Source organism: Taeniopygia guttata, chromosome 4, assembly GCF_048771995.1.
Source record: "Taeniopygia guttata chromosome 4, bTaeGut7.mat, whole genome shotgun sequence".
Lineage (NCBI taxonomy): Eukaryota > Metazoa > Chordata > Aves > Passeriformes > Estrildidae > Taeniopygia > Taeniopygia guttata.
The window spans coordinates 4548943-4567006 of record NC_133028.1 but is presented as its reverse complement, the minus strand read 5'-3'; the positions used below and the strand labels follow the sequence as shown (position 1 = coordinate 4567006).

At 38.4% G+C, this 18064-nt stretch overlaps 1 long non-coding RNA gene across 1 annotated transcript; it reads right to left on the bottom strand.

Annotated features, from left to right (window-relative positions):
* Positions 1–213: 213 nt before the first annotated feature.
* Positions 214–15930, bottom strand: LOC140683892 (uncharacterized). Its single transcript, XR_012055487.1, has 4 exons — positions 14515–15930; positions 12803–12897; positions 3372–3475; positions 214–292 (listed from the first exon to the last, which is right to left on the bottom strand). It is a non-coding gene; the product is annotated as an uncharacterized lncRNA (long non-coding RNA).
* Positions 15931–18064: the final 2134 nt, after the last annotated feature.

The following is an 18064-nucleotide window of genomic DNA, read 5'->3' as shown; positions in this document are numbered from 1 at the left end:
TGTGCCAAATGTTCAGAACCTGAACCACCCAGCTTGAAGCCACATGTGCTTGACAATACACAAAGGAAAAGTTCAAGGAATTCAGGGTTGGAGTTTGGGCCTAGATCCCCTCTGTGTCTCTATTGGACATGACATGAGTACACAGAAGCTTGGTAAGTTCAAAAGAGAAAAAATGCCAATTTTATTTCTGACCTCGCAATATATAGAGCTCCAAAAAGTGGCAGTGGATTGGAAGATGAAACTGCCACCTCTCCAACCACACTGGTCAAACCAACAGTCCATCAATTCTCTCCTGCCACAAAGAAGAATGCAAAACAATCATTATTTACATGAACAGTGCGTGAGAACTCCAGTAGAAATATATAAACATCAGAAGGCATAGAAAACTTTTAACAGAACTTTAAAACTTTGAAAATAATGATAAAAGAAAACTTAACACTTAAAAATCAGGGCAACAGCACAGTACAGTTGCAAAACGTGTTTTCTAGGCTTCATTCTCTTTTTCTTCCACTTCTGCACCACTTTTGCCTGGGGTAGACTTAAATTTTCTTCCCAGTGCTGGTGTGGGGCTGTGCTTTGGGTTTGTGCTGAGTACAGGGCTGATGACACAGAGATGTTTTGTTATTGCTGAGCAGGGTCACACAGAGCCAGGGCCTTTTCTGCTTTTTCAGCTGCCAGGCTGGGGGGGCTGGGGGTGCCTGGGAGGGTGGCAGGAGACACAGCCAGGACAGGTGACCCCAAATGACCAAAGGAATATTGCAGACCATGGGACCATGGAAAGTAGGGAAAGAAGGAGGAAAGGGAGGACATTTGGAGACATGCTGTTTGCCCTCCCAAGTCACTCTTTCATGGGATGGGGCTCTGCTCTCCTGGAGATGAATAAACCCCTGCCTGTCCATAGGAAGCAGTGAATTAATTCCTTGGGGTTTTTTGCCTGTATGCATGGCTTTTGCTTTCCCTATTAAGCTGTCTTTATCTCAACCTACAAGTTTTCTACCTTTTACTCTTCTGATTCTTTCCCCAGTCCCTCTGGTGGAGGAGTGAGGGAGGGGTTGTGAGGGGCTTGCCCACTGGCTGGGGTGAAACCACCACATCCTGTTATTCTTCTCTTTCTTCCCTTCTAGACCACCAGTTCACCTTCTCTTCTCCCACTTAAACTCTACAAACATCCTCATGTTCAGACTCATCTAATTCTATTTAACCCATGGCTCATAAGACTCAAAAATTATAAATTTACCAAATGGGGTATGAGCAATGATGAGGAAAATGCTGTTGTTCCACATGGCTTGTTTTGTACGTTGTTTCTGGGGCTCAGTCTGTTGTGTCAATGAATGAATGAAAAAAATTTAAGTAGGAAAAAATGTCTATTTTTTTCCCTATAAACTAAGGTAGGTTTGTGTAGCAAGATAAGAAAATGACTGGCTGAAAATGAAAAAAGCTAACATGTCATTTTTGTCATCCTGAGCAATATCTTGTCACAGAATTTTGGTGATATGAAAAAGTCACAGACATTTAAGAAGTTAATGGAATCATCATTGCAAGAAAAATTTGTCCCTGGTTGAGACAGCTCTTCTGGGTCACAAAATCCCCAAGATGCAGGTGTCTGAATCTGGGGAATGTTTCTGAAAAATTAGTACTGTATTTGTTTGGGTGTTTTAGACTTTTTTAAGCATCCACTGTGGGCCACAGTCACAGACAAGGTCCTGAGTGATTGGAGAGGTGATCTGATCCCATATGGATGTTTTCAGGGGGAAATCCCAGTGTTTTGAACAAGGCAGATGCCCTCCAGGGAAGAAAGAAGGCACGTTCTCTCTAGCTGTGATGTCTCTTGCACAGCTCTCCACTGGCATTTCCCAGGCCAAAATGAAACTTTTAACTATCTGTGCAAATCTCTGGGTTTTTTCTTCGCTTGCAAGCACAGTAAAAATTAATTTAAGAAAAAGGTTATTTTTTCAGCTATTCTTCAAATAGCTGGAGTTGTTCCACAGAAAAAAATCTGAAATAAAATATCATACCAAATTAGAAAAAGGTGGGAATTACTTTTTTTTATTCTGCCCCAAAATATTATTGCAATATATTGATTTGAACTATAGGTTTTATTGTATTTATACTCTATTTTTTAGCTTGATTTGCCTCCCAGGTGGTATTAGTCAACATCAATTTGCATTCTGCATTGTGACACAGGCTAGAGCAAAATAATAATTAAAAACAAATATATCCCCAGCTGTAGAGCAGTGGAAAGGCAGCTCTCCAAGGAGTCTGCCTGCACTACCATAGCAATGGCTGTGTTCTGTAGGGAAAATCCTCCTTCCTTCAAGTGGGATTCCTACTCCACCGTGTGATGTAATAACTGCTCTGGCCTCTGTGCTTTTTAAAGTAATGGTGCTCCCCAAAACTATGGGATTAACTGTCCCTGAAGGATGTGAATCTCTCTAGATTTACTTCTGTATCTCCAGTGAGACACAGCACCCTTTCTGCTCCTGCATAAAGTGGGGAGAGGATTGAATTTGGCAGAGAGGCATCCAGAGCTCAGTAAACAGCCCATAGCTTTTACATGAAGGCACAAAAAAGAGCCTGATTTTGTAGTGAATAAAAACTATAAATCAATAAATCATTATCCACTTGAAAGAGAGAAATGGCACATATCAAAACACAATTTAATTCTGAGCTTAAACTCTGTCTATTTAACAGCCTCTAATATATCCTGGTCTGCTGACACAGGACAATATGCCAAAGGCATCACTGGATTGTAATCACACAAGGAAAGTGATAAAATAAAAGAAAATCCAGCTGGGGAGAGAGATGTCCCTTAGCAAGTGAAAAGGTAGTGACAGCCATGAAAAGGAAGAACAAGAAAAAGAGAAATGCATGTCTAGTCTGAGTACAAAAGACATGCAAGGAAAAAACCTAACACAAAAATCCAAGTTGCTGTGGTATCCTTCCAGCTCTCAACAGGGGAATTATTCAAAAAGCATCATAGTCAAGAAAAACACATGTAACAGGGCAATTTTTTTAGTGTATATGGGCACAGCTCTCAATAGAGGAGTAAGTGCATGATGGAAAAAGCACATTCAACTCATGTTTGCTTCCTGCATTTTTGTTACAGGAGGTGTTTAAAAAGTAAGATGAGGTGGATTTTAAAATACATAACCATTGAGAAAAAATCACAGGCAATGAAAGCTCACATTTGTGCACTCCAAGGGCTGCCACAAGCTGTGGTACTTCAAACAGAGGAATGTGAGAGGTCAAAATCTGCCAAGGGCTGGAAGCTTTGCTACCTGATGGAAAGCCAGACTCCACCTATGGGGACTGGGATAAAAATCTGTTATATTTCTGTTCTTTATTTCTCTAGTGACTGGAATATCTCTTACCTGTTTCTTTTTTAGACACAAGATTTCCACGATTCTACATTCTGTTTGTCATGAATGGAAATCAGTTTTCATCTTCTATTGCTCTGGTGGGACTATTATGGTCACTAAGGAAGACAAAATTAGTCAAAATGGTGGTTTTATAAACAACATTCTACCTTGAGAGGTACAGGTCAGTTATCTGAGCCTGAAATTCAGGAATCTCTTAGTTCTAATCCTGAATCAATCAAAATAACATCACTTACCCAGCTGTTCATCTTTTTCTTAGGCCTTATGTAGGCAAAGGCAGTCAAACCAAGAAATAGAGATAAACTGCTTCTTTAGAAGTTAAAGTTGAAGTGGCAAGTAAAGTTTGGATGTTGTATTGGAGGTGCTTGCCAACAAGCTGGCATCTTCTGTCTTTCAAAACAATTTCCATTGTGAAATAATGCAATTCTTAGCATGCTAAAGACAGAATTATTCCAGTTTAGCAGTCACATGTTCCTGATACAGTCTCATTCTTACTTTTTTTCCTTTTTAAATTTCTATTCAAAAAGGCTTTATTGAATTGTCTTTCAAAAGAGAGCCATTAACTTTGGTAAACAAGGAACTGGAAGTGTTCCCAAGGCAAGGACAGAGAGACCATTAGGAATGCTCACAGCGGCCTCCTGTGCAGTCTGGAGAATTTTAACCATTATCCGAACTGTTTGCAAATTGACAAGGGTATCTTGACATTTGGTGTAAGGACCTGGCCACAGCTTAGATAATGGCTGCTGCAATTTCTTATTTCTTAATTGAAATTTAATTGAATACCATGCTGATAAAGCACACAATTGATTGTTTGCTTCTTACTTTTGTGCCATGGTACACATGCTCCGAGATTCTCTGGCTCACTAAGCACTTCTCCTGGCCAACAGAGCCACTGGGACATTTTTCTTAACCCTTTTTAAACCTATTTGAATAGCCTCTCCAGTATGCACCTTTTATACTCTGCTTTTTTGGTGTTTGTGTGATTTGGTTTGGGTTTTGTTTCCTTTTGCTTTCACATACTCTAAGTAAGGAAAGGATGCAGTTCTGGCCACATTGTCAGGGAAGCAGTGAGAATTTTAGGATGTCTGCTCTGTCCTCTCCATGGTCTAAATCAGTTATTTGGGGTCAGGAATAAAAGAGGACTCATCTACAGTGATGGATTTGGAGGCATCTGGCCCCCAAACTCTTTACTGAGCTGGCAAAGATCCCCTGCATGAAACACAGACCTCTCAGGAGTTCAGGCAATGACTTGTGCATGTTTTACATGTCATCCATATTCACCATGGCCAAATTATTTGTTTACCAGGGTGGTCTAAACAAGATACAGAAAAGGCAATAAAATAGCTGGAGGTATATCATGCTTTTCAAGATAAGGAATTAAATAAAGTAGGATGCCTCAGCCTAAAAAAACAAAAATAAAAGAGAGACTTAAGCAGAAGTTTGTAAAGCTATGAACAACATGGAAGAAAATGAATAGGGAAATACTAATTCATTTACACAGATGAGTGCCCAAAGGCATTAACAAACAGCAGGTTTTAAATAAATTAATGTTAAAAATGTAGAAATAATTGACACAGAATGGTACAGAGGCCAAAAATATAGATTAATGTTTGAAAAAGAATAGCAAAATACCAGGAAAGAAGGTCCTCCAGGACCTATTAGGCATGAATATTTGGATTCAACATCTGTTTCAGAAAACCCAAGCTTCCAGATTGCCAAAATCTGTGAGTCCTCACTGAGAGAGTATTTTGTTTAGAATATCCATGGATATAAGATTATATTTTTTTTAAATGTTCTCCAGAATGGGAGTGGGTTTGCAAAGGAAGACACTGAGATGTAAATGCTGACATTTGTGTGTGCACTACCACCATGTGCAGCACCAGTGCAGTCATCTCTGAAATGTGGAGGGCAATTCAGCTGCCACATCACAGGCACTTCACTGCATGAGATAAACAACTCCCCAAACTCTGGAGGTGTAATTCAATCCTCTAAACACAGGTTAGTGCTGCCTCAGACGTCCTGTGAGTGCTGGCGGGTTTCTATTGATCCTTCACCAGGGCACAGAGGCCCCATAGATCCTGTGACATGTCCATACAGATCACCTAGGACCTATGACTTGAATTTCCATGGATTTATATATTTAATTCTAAGTGTCTCAGCCTTGAATTAATTACTGGTAATTGTGAGAAACAAGGGAGTGGAATGAATGAACCTTTGGTTTCATTCACTAGGAGCATTCCTTTATTTCCCTCTGTCTTCCACATCATAGCTATAAAGTGGACAAAAAGTCATTTTCCTAGGTTTTGTGTATTATGCTATTTGGGATTAAATCTACAGTATAAGCAATAAAGTCCTGATCAAACAAGTATTTAAATCTTCTCACTATCTAAATGTCCTGGCAGATGACATCCCACATTTCCTGGCTCACTACCTAGGTGGCTGGGAAATCAGTGCACACCAGCTGCAGCATAAATCCTCTGGGGGCATTCATCAAAATCAGAGGGAGTCTGTAATTTATCTCTAAATCAAGCTCTAACTTATTATCTGATGAATTAAACAAAAAAAAAAAAAAAAAGAACATGGTTTTTAGTCATACAGTGGAATCAAGGCAGGGTCCTGCCTCTTGAGTAGCATAAAGTAGAGGCAGAAATCAAAGCCTTTCAATTAGATTAGATGTTAGTAAGAAGTTCTTTACTCTGAGGGTTGTCCAGAGAAGCTGTAGATGCTTCCTCAATCCTGGAAGTAGTCAAGGCTAGGTTGGATGAGGCTTGGAGCAACCCAGTCTAGTGGAAAGTGTCCCTGCCCATCAGGGGCTTGGAATGAGATGATCTTTTAGGTTCTTTTCAACCCAAACCATTCTGTGATTCTGTGATCTCAGCATGCAACACAAACTAACATATAAATAACATATAAATTCAGTTCTTCTCATCCTTTGGTCCTCATTGTTTTCATCATCTAATTATGTTTCTCTCCCACCATAGCTAAGTGTGCTTTACTTAACCACAGCATGAATATATTTCTTTCCAATGTTTTTCCTGCATGAAAGACTGAATCTTAAAAATTTCCAATAAAACAACACACAGGGAGGGCAAAAATGTAAGAAAAGGATGCGGCTAACAGGCCAGACCCTAATTTGTTTTTAATTCTCCATAGTTTTGTTGACTCTAGGCAGCACTTCCCTGATTGATACCAGCTGATAATTTTAGCCTTTCCATTAAGACATTAGATGACCTAATGGAAATACTGAACTAAAAACCTGATCAGATAGTGGAACAATTTGCTTAATGAGCTAATCATGGCCTTACTATGACCTCCCTGGAAAGCTGATCTGTGTTTATAATTTAAAGAATGCACAGATGTGTCCTGATCAGGTCAGCATGCTGAACTAAATAAATAGCTCAGGAGTTCCAGGTTTGCAGTGCCTGAATCCAGGTTCCTGTTGCATTTGGATGCTGTGGCTCACTCAGGAGAGGTGCAGTATTCTCTGTGGACGTACTGCTACATGCAGGATATATCTGAGGCACTTGAAAAGGAGTTGCCACGTTTGTGCTGGCCCCTCTTTAGTATTTGTGATAGGTGTTGGATGTGTTGACTTCTGTACCTTCATACTTCTTATTTCCCTCAGTGCATATATGAGGAATGATTTTCATCTCTGTTGCCTTGCACAATGAATACAAACCAGGCTGCCAAGAGGAGAAGGAAAAGATATTAAAAAATAGAAAAAGCATCTGGGTATATGCACCATGGACAAACAATTTTTAAAAAGGAGTCTATCATTTTATTGCTTGCCCTCCCTAGTGACTAGCATTCACTCCTGCTCTAAATTCTTTAGAATCGAGTTCTTAAAAAGTCTCTGAGAAGTTGAATCCACAGGGATCCTATTAATGCTCAGCAGTTTTATTTTGTATCGAGAACAACAATAAAACCTAGACATGGTCTATAGCTATATTTGTGGTACAGTAGTTTTCTATCATCTCTTTAGCCCAGAATGACTGGGGTTTATTCCTTTCATTTAACAGTTTGTATACAGACTTCTTGCTTAAGAGTTTGTATTCAGCCCTGTGAGGTAACTGTGTGTCACAGATGCTGCATGAAGTCTGGGAGCTCATCACTTAGAGAGGCCTAGAAGAACACAAGAATATTGGGGTAACGGGATTCAACTCATGGAATGGTTGAGAACATTAAAGACAAAGAGAGAATCATTGTTTTCAGCTTCCCTCTCTCTGTCTATCCAACTCACAAACCCTTAAATACCAAGATCTACCCAGTTCCAAGCTCTGACTCTCAGTATTTTACTGATTTTAGTGGATAAAGATGAAATGCTATTGTAACAAAACTCTGCTCCTTTTTCCATTCTAGGAGGGATGTTGGACTTGAGCAGAATGTTCAGGATTCCAGGTGGCAACTGGGTGACACTGCAGACAAAGCTGCAAGACCAGCAGCCAAAAGCAAACCCAGTGTCAGCAGCAGCTTGGGCACAGCTAAGAGAGAGCAGAACTGCAGCTGGGACTGTGCTTTTGTTTCACACCCAAGAGCCAGAGGTATTCCAAGCAGGAAGGAGTTAGGACTTCTCCTCTGAATTCCCAAAATAGTCATCCATGCAGCCTGACTTCTTCCCCGATTTCTTTTAGCTATTTTTATAAGATATGCCTTCCCCAACAGTCTTCTGATAAAGCAAGCAAATATTAAAAAAAAAAAAAAAAAAAAAAAAAAAAGTGGAAACCTTTTCTTTCCTGATTTAGGCAGCTGCTCTCAGAGGAAGCCAATGCTCTCTGGAGTTCTTCCCCCTAACCTAGGGGCTTCCTGAAATGTCCCAGTCCAGAGTTCTGCTTCCCAGCCCTATAAGCACTGATGAGAAGCAGCAGATCTGCAGGTGACTCAGCACAGACACAGCCAGAATTTCTTTTCTGTAAGTACTTTCTTGACTCTCCAAGGAGCCTGGTCTGGCTTGGCTTTTAATATTGCTCCTTCTTCTAAATACCTGCTGTTCTCAGGGATGAATCCAGCACTGCATGTATGGATCTATGGCCTCAGAAGAGGTGGGAGCTCAAATAAATCCTTTTCCTTGGCACTTCCCACTGTGTAGGTGGTTTCCCACTTAGGAAGACAGGTGTTGAGCATGGAATGGGGAGGGAGCCTTGGAGACTTGGTGACATACACAGTTCTCAAGGTAGGAGTTGTTTGTGGAGCAGTAATGCCTGTTTCAGGGATAGGAATTAAATGTTCTCATTCTGTCTGTAAACCTCTTAAAAACCTCAGGGAAGAAAACCCCAATCAACTAACCAAAACAAACCCACAATGCACCTTACATCTTGCCAGCATGAGATTTAGTTCAAGCACAACCTGGAATAGAAAAATACAAGGCTGTGAAAATTGCTCCATTATTATAATGTAGTAGTTGCAGTTTCTAAAAGTTATGTTGCCCTGTTACTATGACAACTTCTTCTAAACCTCCCCATCACCAGATGGATAATGGGAAAAAAAAAAAAAAAAAGAACCAAAAACCTCATAGAAATGAGTTTACCATTAATTTTCTCCTTTTTTATCTCTGGATATTATGCAAAGTGTTTTAAATATTTATAAGTATTTAACTTAATCAACAGTGTCTGTGAAACTGATTATTCTATTAGCAGAAGCATTCAGGTACAGAGCCTGAATGGGAAGAATCATTCTGCAAATGAAGGCGGGACAAGAAGAATATGGAGGAGGGAAAAATTCTTCTTCCACTGTTTTCACAGCGATAAGTGATGTTAGGTTAATAACTTGGAATCCAGAAGCCTTTCCTCCTGCAAGCAAAGCAATTTCCCTACTGTCATATTCCTTTTAATGTACTGTGCAGGCATCCTGTCTAGATTGCCTTGAAATGTTGGTGGGTTTGCTGTTGGAATGAATAAATACAATTGGAAAAGGAGAAAAGTATTTGCAAACAATATTAACAGAAAATAGCAACATGAATATGTTATATTTTAGAAAATTTGAAAATTAAAACAGGGCATCCAAAATTCAACATGGACTAAACAAATGGTGTTTTATAACTTTGCAGAGAACCAAATTGTAGATAGGTTTTAAATGATACAATGACTGTGTGCCATCCATGTGCCCAGATGAATATTTCAGGAAAATGTGGAGTCCTGTACCTGAAGCTCAGTAGTTTTGGGAAGGTTCCTGGATGCTCAGCATCTCTGTACTACAGTAATGCTCCTATTTCAATACAATATAATGAAGTTCAGAAGAGATTAAGAGGATGAATTTCAAATGAAAAATAATTTCCACATCAAAGAATTTTCTTAATGTGAAACCCTTATTAAAATGCATCTAAGTGTAGCTTGTGTTTAGTTCATTGTACTGCAAAGACTTTATATGCAGCCTATCAATTAGAATCTCTGACTGCAAATATCAATATGTGATTGATACTGTGTTTGAAGAGGTAGAAAAATGATAAGAGAGTTTATTACATGCTAGCTGCACACGTAAGTCTATTATCTGTGTTTAGTAGATGAAATACATTTTTCAGCTGACTTCCAAAATAAAATGCAGTTGTTGGTTTGTGTCAAATCAATAAAGACTTAATTACAGTAAATGCAAAATTATGGTGAAAACATGCAGTATGAAATAAGCATTTGGGGAAAAGGTGCCTAAGCTCTAGAAATGATCAGGAAAAACTCCAAGGTGATGGGGGAAAACTAAAATATATAAATTCATAAAATCATAGAATGCATTGGGTTGGAATGGAGCTTAAAGATCATCTTGTTTCAACCCCACGGCCATGGGCAGGGACACCTTCCACTAAACCAGGTTACTCAGGGATGGGCATCCACATCTGTGGACAAACTGTTCCAGTGCCTCAGCACCCTCTGAGTAAAGAATTCTTCCTAACATCTAATTTAAATCTCTCCTCTTTTAGTTTAAAATAATTTCCCCTTCTCCTATCACCACCTGTCCATGTAAAAAATCCTTCCAAAACACCACAAGAAACCTTCTTTTCAATTTTTTTCTTACAGTGAAAGCCCTTTGATATTTCACTGTTTCTCTGTGACAATCATTTCCTCTTGTTGTTTCTATTCACTGAAGTTTAGGTGAATCACCATTACCAAATGACACACATGAATGCTGAAGGCATGGATTTCAGTGGGAGTATGCATATGTTTAAGAGCAAAGGTCATCTCTGGTTTGACCAAAGGGCTACAAGCTACACGAGAAAAGCAAATTAAGCTATTTCATACTCTATTTTTAAAGTCAGTTTCTTGTACATTGTTAGCATTCAGTTTTGCTAATTATTTTTCCTTTAAACATGCACATCCATATTCTCACCTATCATCCTTTCACACAAGCACTTTGACCTTTCCTGGCCTCCCTGAAAAACAGACCATCATCCCTCTCTTGTTACTCGGCAACGTGAGGGAGAGGCTCTTAATAAGCTCAGGACCAGATCCAGAGCTTATTCTCCCCCATGTAGCCACATCAATTTCAAATAAAAGGTAGTACTCATGCAATAAAGAAAAGCTTGTGGAAACAAAAAAACAGATTATGAGGTTTAAAGCTGACAGAGAAGCAACAGGAGGAATTGTAGAACTGCAATTCAAAAGCTTTAGGAACTCACAGGTGTGAGGAGGTGGCACCGCCCTCATGATTCTCTTATCTGCCTTCCTTTTGAGTGGGAGCTGCAGATCTCCAGAGTACCTTGTTTTCTTTTGGTTGTGTTGAGTTTCCTTCTGCTTGTTTAGTTGATCAGCTGGCCTTGTCTCAGCAAGCAGCCAACAAATAAATTTGTGATCAATACACAGGCAGGAGAAACAATAAGTCCTAGATGGTAGGACAAGGGAGTCTTCTCCCTGGCTCTGTCAGAAAATTTTTTTGCATCTTTGAACAAGGATCTTCTATTCAGCAAATACTGCTTTACAAAGATTACATAGTTTACTAAACCAATTGTTCTTCTAATTGGACAAAATTTGTTAAATATGCTAATTTGTAAAATTTATAAAATTGTAGAAACACGATGCCAGATGTGCCCATGTCTGACAGTCTCCAGCAGAGCTGTGCCTTTGGGGGTGGTGTCACTGGCCAGCTGTGGGAAACACAGATTTCACCCAGAGTCCTGGAGACACACTCCTTACCTTGGCCTCAGGGAATTGCCAGGACTGTGAAGATCAGGCTGGCAGCTGTGGCAAAAGTGATAAAATTTTATGATTTTTTTTTTTTTTAGATCCAGCAGACCAATGTTTATATTACATATTAAGGAAGAACCCTGGAAAGAAGTCATCCAAACCCTCTCTATCCAACCAGGTAAAGACCCTGTGCTTGAGGTTACAAAAACTTCTTATTTCCTTTTTTTTTTTAATGGTATCTCTCCCATATCCTGAAAAAAATATTGTATAAAACAGTGCAGTTCACTGGAAAACACGGATCATTTCCAGCCCAGTCCCTCAACCTTAAGATCTCAGTCTGGAATAGTCTTTTTTCAAGAGTAGTTATTGTACCTCAGTAAAAGCAAAAAATAAAGGTCATTTGAATTGAGTAATTTGAAATACTGTGTGTAACCACACCTTTTAATTAGTCTGCTTTTGTGGAACAACTTTATAAAGTATCTCTTCATTCTTTCTAATAAAAGCAGAGCAGATGAGAGACACATCTGCTTTCCTTAAATATCCTTTGAATGATGGATGTTGGCAAAGGTCTCTAGGAGAACAAACTTCCAATGAACAACTCTCTCTAAAAGCATTACTTCAGAGCATTGATTTTTTTAACTAATGGCATCACTTCAGAAAGATAATTATAACGACATATTTAAACATATTCCACACTGGAACACATTGTTTGACATTTTTATACATCTAAGTATACATATAGCACTTTTTAAAGAGAGAAATAGTTATCTCATGTGTTTTTTTCTTTTAACATCTTTCAGTTTGAGATCATATTGTGAGACATCCTCATAATATCAGAAAGATACCTGAAAAAGACCCAGACATGAAAGGTCTGTGTAATTCTGCTGCACACTCAACAGCAGAGATTTATGAACTTCAGAAGTATTATAACCTTGCAACAGAAAGGAAGGTTCTTCATCTCCTTTGCTTACATTACAGAGAAATTTTGTTTTGAACACAGGAGAAATACATTGGAAAGCAGCCCCTACAGCAGAAAACAGCACAGTCTACTTATGCAGGAGAAGAAAACAAGGGATAAGAAACATAATATGGTCATATTGAGACATGGAAAAATTAGATTTGATGTGCCTGAGGCCTCAGAGGAGAACATTCTGTGTCTATGGAGAGAAACCACATATTTCATATAATAGCAGCCTAACACAGACATTGAATATAGGTCAGAAGTGCCCATTTCTCCTAAATACCTATAAAGAATCAAGGTGATTATTTTGTTGACATTCCCATTAAAACAAAAGAAAACAGATTAAAAGATTCTTAAACCTGAAGACAGCTGGATGACCTGCATCTCAAGGTTCCCTTGTCCCAAATGCTTCTCCTGCTTCTTCCAGTAGTTTGAGCCAGAAAAGAATGAACCACTGTGTCAAAAGACAAGAATACCAAATTCTGCATTATTTCTGAGAAATCATAAAATAAATCTCAATTTACATCATTCTAACCTTTTTTTTTTTTCTTTTTTTTTTTTCCAAAACCATCTAAGGACTGCTAAGACAAAAACATCAGTATGGACTGTCAAGCCACATCAGCAGAAGCTCACATGATTTAACTTACCTAGGGCATATTAAGTGAAAACCTGGAATTTCTGCATCATCACTGGAGGATGTAGAGCAGAACCAGGCACACCCAAATTAAGTATTAATCTTTCCTGATCACATTCCTAATTTCTAATTCAGGTTTAGCTGCTGGATGGCTGAAAATACACTGGACCCATCTCATTTTAACTGGGAGAAAAGAAGCAGAACAAGGCAACTCTGTTCCCTCTGTTTCCTACATCTTTGGTGTTGTTGAAATAAGAACAAAGTTCAATTCTAAAATGTCAGGGTGAAATAGGAAGGAAGGGGTACACAACAACTACTGAGTGAGTACATCACCAATTTTACTTCTTCTATAGAAGCTAAATACTTCCAAGGGGAAAATGTTGTTCCTGTTCTTTTCAATGTTGTTGTTCTTCTTTTGCCAGGTGAAAGTGGCAGTCAAAGGTGTCACCTCTATTCAGAACTTCCCTTACTAAATGTCCCAGTCTTCCTGTGAATGTGTAGCATTAATGCCATACCAAAACAGATAAAGAAGGAACACATAAAATCAAGAGGCAGCTCCATAAACAGAAGGAAAGTGAAGATACAGGCAGTATTCAATAAAATAAAGCAAGCAAACACACAAATTAAATAAAAGCAGAAAGTAAAAATAAAATAAACACTATATGCTCAACTAGTGATTAGAGAGCAATTCCTATTAAAATTATTTATTGTGCAGATATTTCTTGTGTTGTCCTGTAGATATCCAATAGCTCCCCAAGTTTACAAAGACATGAAATACATTAACAAGTCCATAGCAGATAGTAAAATACCAGGTCTAGTTGCTTTACATGGCTACAGTTTCTAAAACTTCACAGAGTAAACACTCAGCCATGTACAATCCAGAAGTAAATTAGACAAATAAATTTTTTTTTTTTTAATCATATTGCTTCTCTTACAGATATTCATGTCCTAGGTCAAGAATCCCTACCATTATGATGTTTAAAAGCTGACACAAAATGCACTATGAATTTAGACACCTGTTTCTTATACCCAACAGTGATTCACTATTAATTCCCATAGTTAAAAAGCAAGCCTAGAGGCTACAGGAATTGTCTCTATTTTAAGCCAATTTGAATGTCTCACCATTTTTTTCCATGTTACAGGAGCAGAATTTTGACCTTTAAACTCAACATTACTTCAGCTGTGACACATATTGGAGCTGATGTCAATATAGAAAAAAAATGGATTTAAAATGATCTTTGGGAAGCAGCACAGGAATTCCTGTAGCTTGGGTCCTAGACTGTATTGACACAGAAGAAAGCTGTGCAAGACTGATACAAACATGCCTCATCCTGACTAAAATTCAAAGGAAAAAGAAATCTCTAGCACTTTCCCATATTTTATGTGGTTTTTAATAGCTTGATTTAGAAAGTAAAGTGTTCAATTTAAAAAACTTGCCCTCAGGATGTCTCTGTTTTCCTTTAATAAAGGATGTGCACAAGTTTACAAAATGAAAGCTCTTGATTGCACAAAAACCTGTGTTTTCCATGTAGGTATAAGATAAGACGTAGATCTTCAGGCAAAGAAAACAAGGATGCAAAAGAGCATCAGCCCTCAGTTGTGAGCTCCAGAATCTGCAGTCACAGCCTCCACATCCATCTCTTCATTTAGATCAGAGCTTTGATAATTTTGATGTTGTGTGGAGTGCTCAGAAGAATTGATTTCGTGTAACTTGTTGTGGTTTAACCCAGGCAGATAAGGTCTTCATACCCCTGCCCCCATCAGAAAGGGAGAGGGAATTGGAAGGGTAAAAGTGAGAACCCAGGGGCTGAGAGAAACACAGTTTAAGTAAAAGGAATAAAACATGCTGAGCACAAGACCATATCATCTGGGATATCTCTTGAGGAATTGGGGTCAGTTGTCCTTGCTCCTTGTGCACCTCCTGGATCCTTGTGCATCCCCAACTCCTCGCTGGTGGGGTGGGTGAGGAATCCCTGAATTATCCACATTGTTCTGGTCACAAATCCAAACCACAGCACCAGACAGGTGCTATGAAGAAAATTAACTCGATTCCAGCCAACAGCATTATCCCTGTGGAATTCACATTTCTGGACTTCAGAGGTGGGAGCTTTGGCTTTAGGGCACAGAGACAGCTGGTTCTCTCTTCTTCCCAAACAGCATGAAGCTCCCCTTGATATGGAGCATATGGAGATACTTCCCAAAAAGCAAGAAGTTCTTCTTGATATGGGGTATATGGAGATCCTTCCCAAACAGCATGACATTCCCCTTGATATGAAGTATGGAGATAATACTTTCCACAACCTCTGTGAAAAATATTAGCTAGAAATGGCACACAGCCTATCCAATCAAGCCACCCTCTCTTGAAACAGAATTTCCTCTCTGTCCTCTTCCAAATAAGGGGGGGACATCTCCTCCAGTTTGGAGCTAATGATGAGGCATTTGGAATGTTTTCAGCAGCACATCCCTCTCATACAGAGCTTGAAGTTTACATGTGAATCTGGAGAAAAATGTTTAAGATAAAAAAAGATTCTTTAGAGCATAGCTATTTAAATGGCTCTTTGGTTAGGCGCAATATAGTAAGGTTGTAATCATAGTTAAAATATTCATCCATTTCAATATATTTACCAAAGGATTGACTTCTAGGGAGTTGATTACAAAACTTATTAGGAAAACTAATGAAACAAATGATGTCTCCAGAAACTAGGAAGCAAAAAGATCAATATTTAAAAAAAAAATAGTCTAAGCCACTCAGAATTAATTTTAAAAGTATTACAGAATCACAGAATATTTGGGTTTAGGAGGACCTTAAAGATAATCTTGTTCCAGCCCCCTGCCATGGGCAGGGACACCTTGCACCATCCCAGGTTGCTCCAAGCCCCATGCAACCTGGCCTTAAATACTTTAAGAAATGAGATATCCACAGCTTCTCTGGACAAAATGTGCCAGGGCCCCACCACCCTCAGAGGGAATTTAATCTTCCTAAATGTGCTCTAAATCTACCCTTTTGCAGCTTAAAGCCATTCCCCTAAAACTAATACACATATATTTATATATATATAAAGAAACAGCTTTAACTCTTGCCAGTGTTTTATTCTTTAAGAAATCTCAGAACATGCTCATAGCAGAAGAAAGATGTTCCAGAGCTTCCTGGAATAAAGACTGGCACCTCTCCTAACAAATTTCTTAAACTAATGAGGCCACCAGCAGCATCTGTAAATGACTTATGCCAGTAAAAGATGAAAGCAGGAAATATATTTTTCTTCTCCTCAGCCTCTAAAGAAAAGTTCAGTATTATTCTCCTAATTTCTTAGACTGTTCATCCCCTCAGCTCTTTTAAGGAAAGAAGCAGTGACAATGAAGCAGGAAACAATGAATAAAAGATCCAAAAACAGCCAAGGAGCAGACTGCCAGTTTCCCAATTTTGGTCATTACCAACACTTCCATATCAAAGACAAGACAGGCAAAGCTATGAGAATTACTCCCTTAGAAAAGCTTCCCAAATTATTTCAGTTTTGTCTGATTTTAATAAGAACCTGAAAAAAAATATTTATAGTCTTAAATAGGAACAGGTTCTCTCATTAAATATCAAAGTGATTTTGCATATGTATTTCCACAGGAAAAAAATATTAAACTTGGTTAAATGAGAAGTATTTGCATTTTTGCTATTCAATATATTGTGTATCTCAAGAGACTCTGTTGCAAGATGTCTGTGTAGCAAGTGAATTTATCTGCTTTCTTTTATTCATATTTAAGTACACACTTTTTACCATGTGCATAATTTTTTTAAATTATTTTTAACTATTTAGGTTATCTCTGATTCAAACAAACCAAGCAAAACCAGGACATATCTAGCCATGACCCATCTGGCCATTTCTAAAAATGTATGGAATATGAATTATTTCTGATGGCCCAAAACTGAATTTTTTCACTTTGACTATGACACCTTTAGCATTAATTAGAAATCAATATTAATTCCAATAGGGAATAGAAGACTGTGTGTGTTTGAGAGAAGGATGTAATTCTATGGTAACTTAATGAAAACCATTTTCATATTTAGTTTAATTTTTCCTTTCTCATTTTCTCTTCTTCAATAAGAAAAGGATTTAGTAGCATTGTGATTGTTCTGCTTCCCTTTCATTATCCTGCTGTTTAACATGGGGTGAGGAATACATGTTGAAAGAACAGTCTCCAAGAAAATTTCAAACTGAATCTTCTATGTTTTCCAATCCCATTGTTGCCTCATGAACAGGCCCTGCTTTATCAAATTTTCAAGGTAACATCCATGGTTTCTTTGATTTGACCTTTAAAGTGTTATTGTGTCCTTCAGTTCCATCATTTATTACACCAAGACTGATTCAGTCAACCAAGCCATCACAAAGTGACCTTGCTTTCACAGCTCAAAGCACCCAGCAATGCAAATTAATCACAAAAGTAAAGAAAAAAAAATCTATTCTCTTAAAACCACATTGCACTGCATACCAGGAATGATGCGCTTAAGTTGGGATTTTGCCTCTAAAAATGTTACTATTCAAAAGGTCTCACTTCTGCTTTTGAAGAAAATGGAATATAAAATTTAAAAAACAGTCTGACAAGATTTGTTACTGATTACCTGAATAGTGCTGGCCCTGGGTGGGTATTGTGCCAAGCAGACTTGGATGTGGGGATGAAGCCATTTCTTCTGGCAGGGTCGGACACTTATCACACATTGGCCTTACCAACTACTAATGGAAATTTTCTTCCAGGCTCAGTGCTTTTTTAAAGGAAAGGTGCTCAGACAGGACATCATTATTTTATATATGGTGACTCCACCACTTCCAAGTCACTCTGTTGCATTATTATACAAGTATCAAGCCACACAACTTTAAATTACAGCTGGCTGCAGTTCTTTGGGATCTTTGATTGTGAGTTATCCTGACTGGTGAAGCTCTCTTGCAAAGTTTGTATAGAATAAACAAGACCCATCTTCTTTCTCTGAAAACTTGTGACC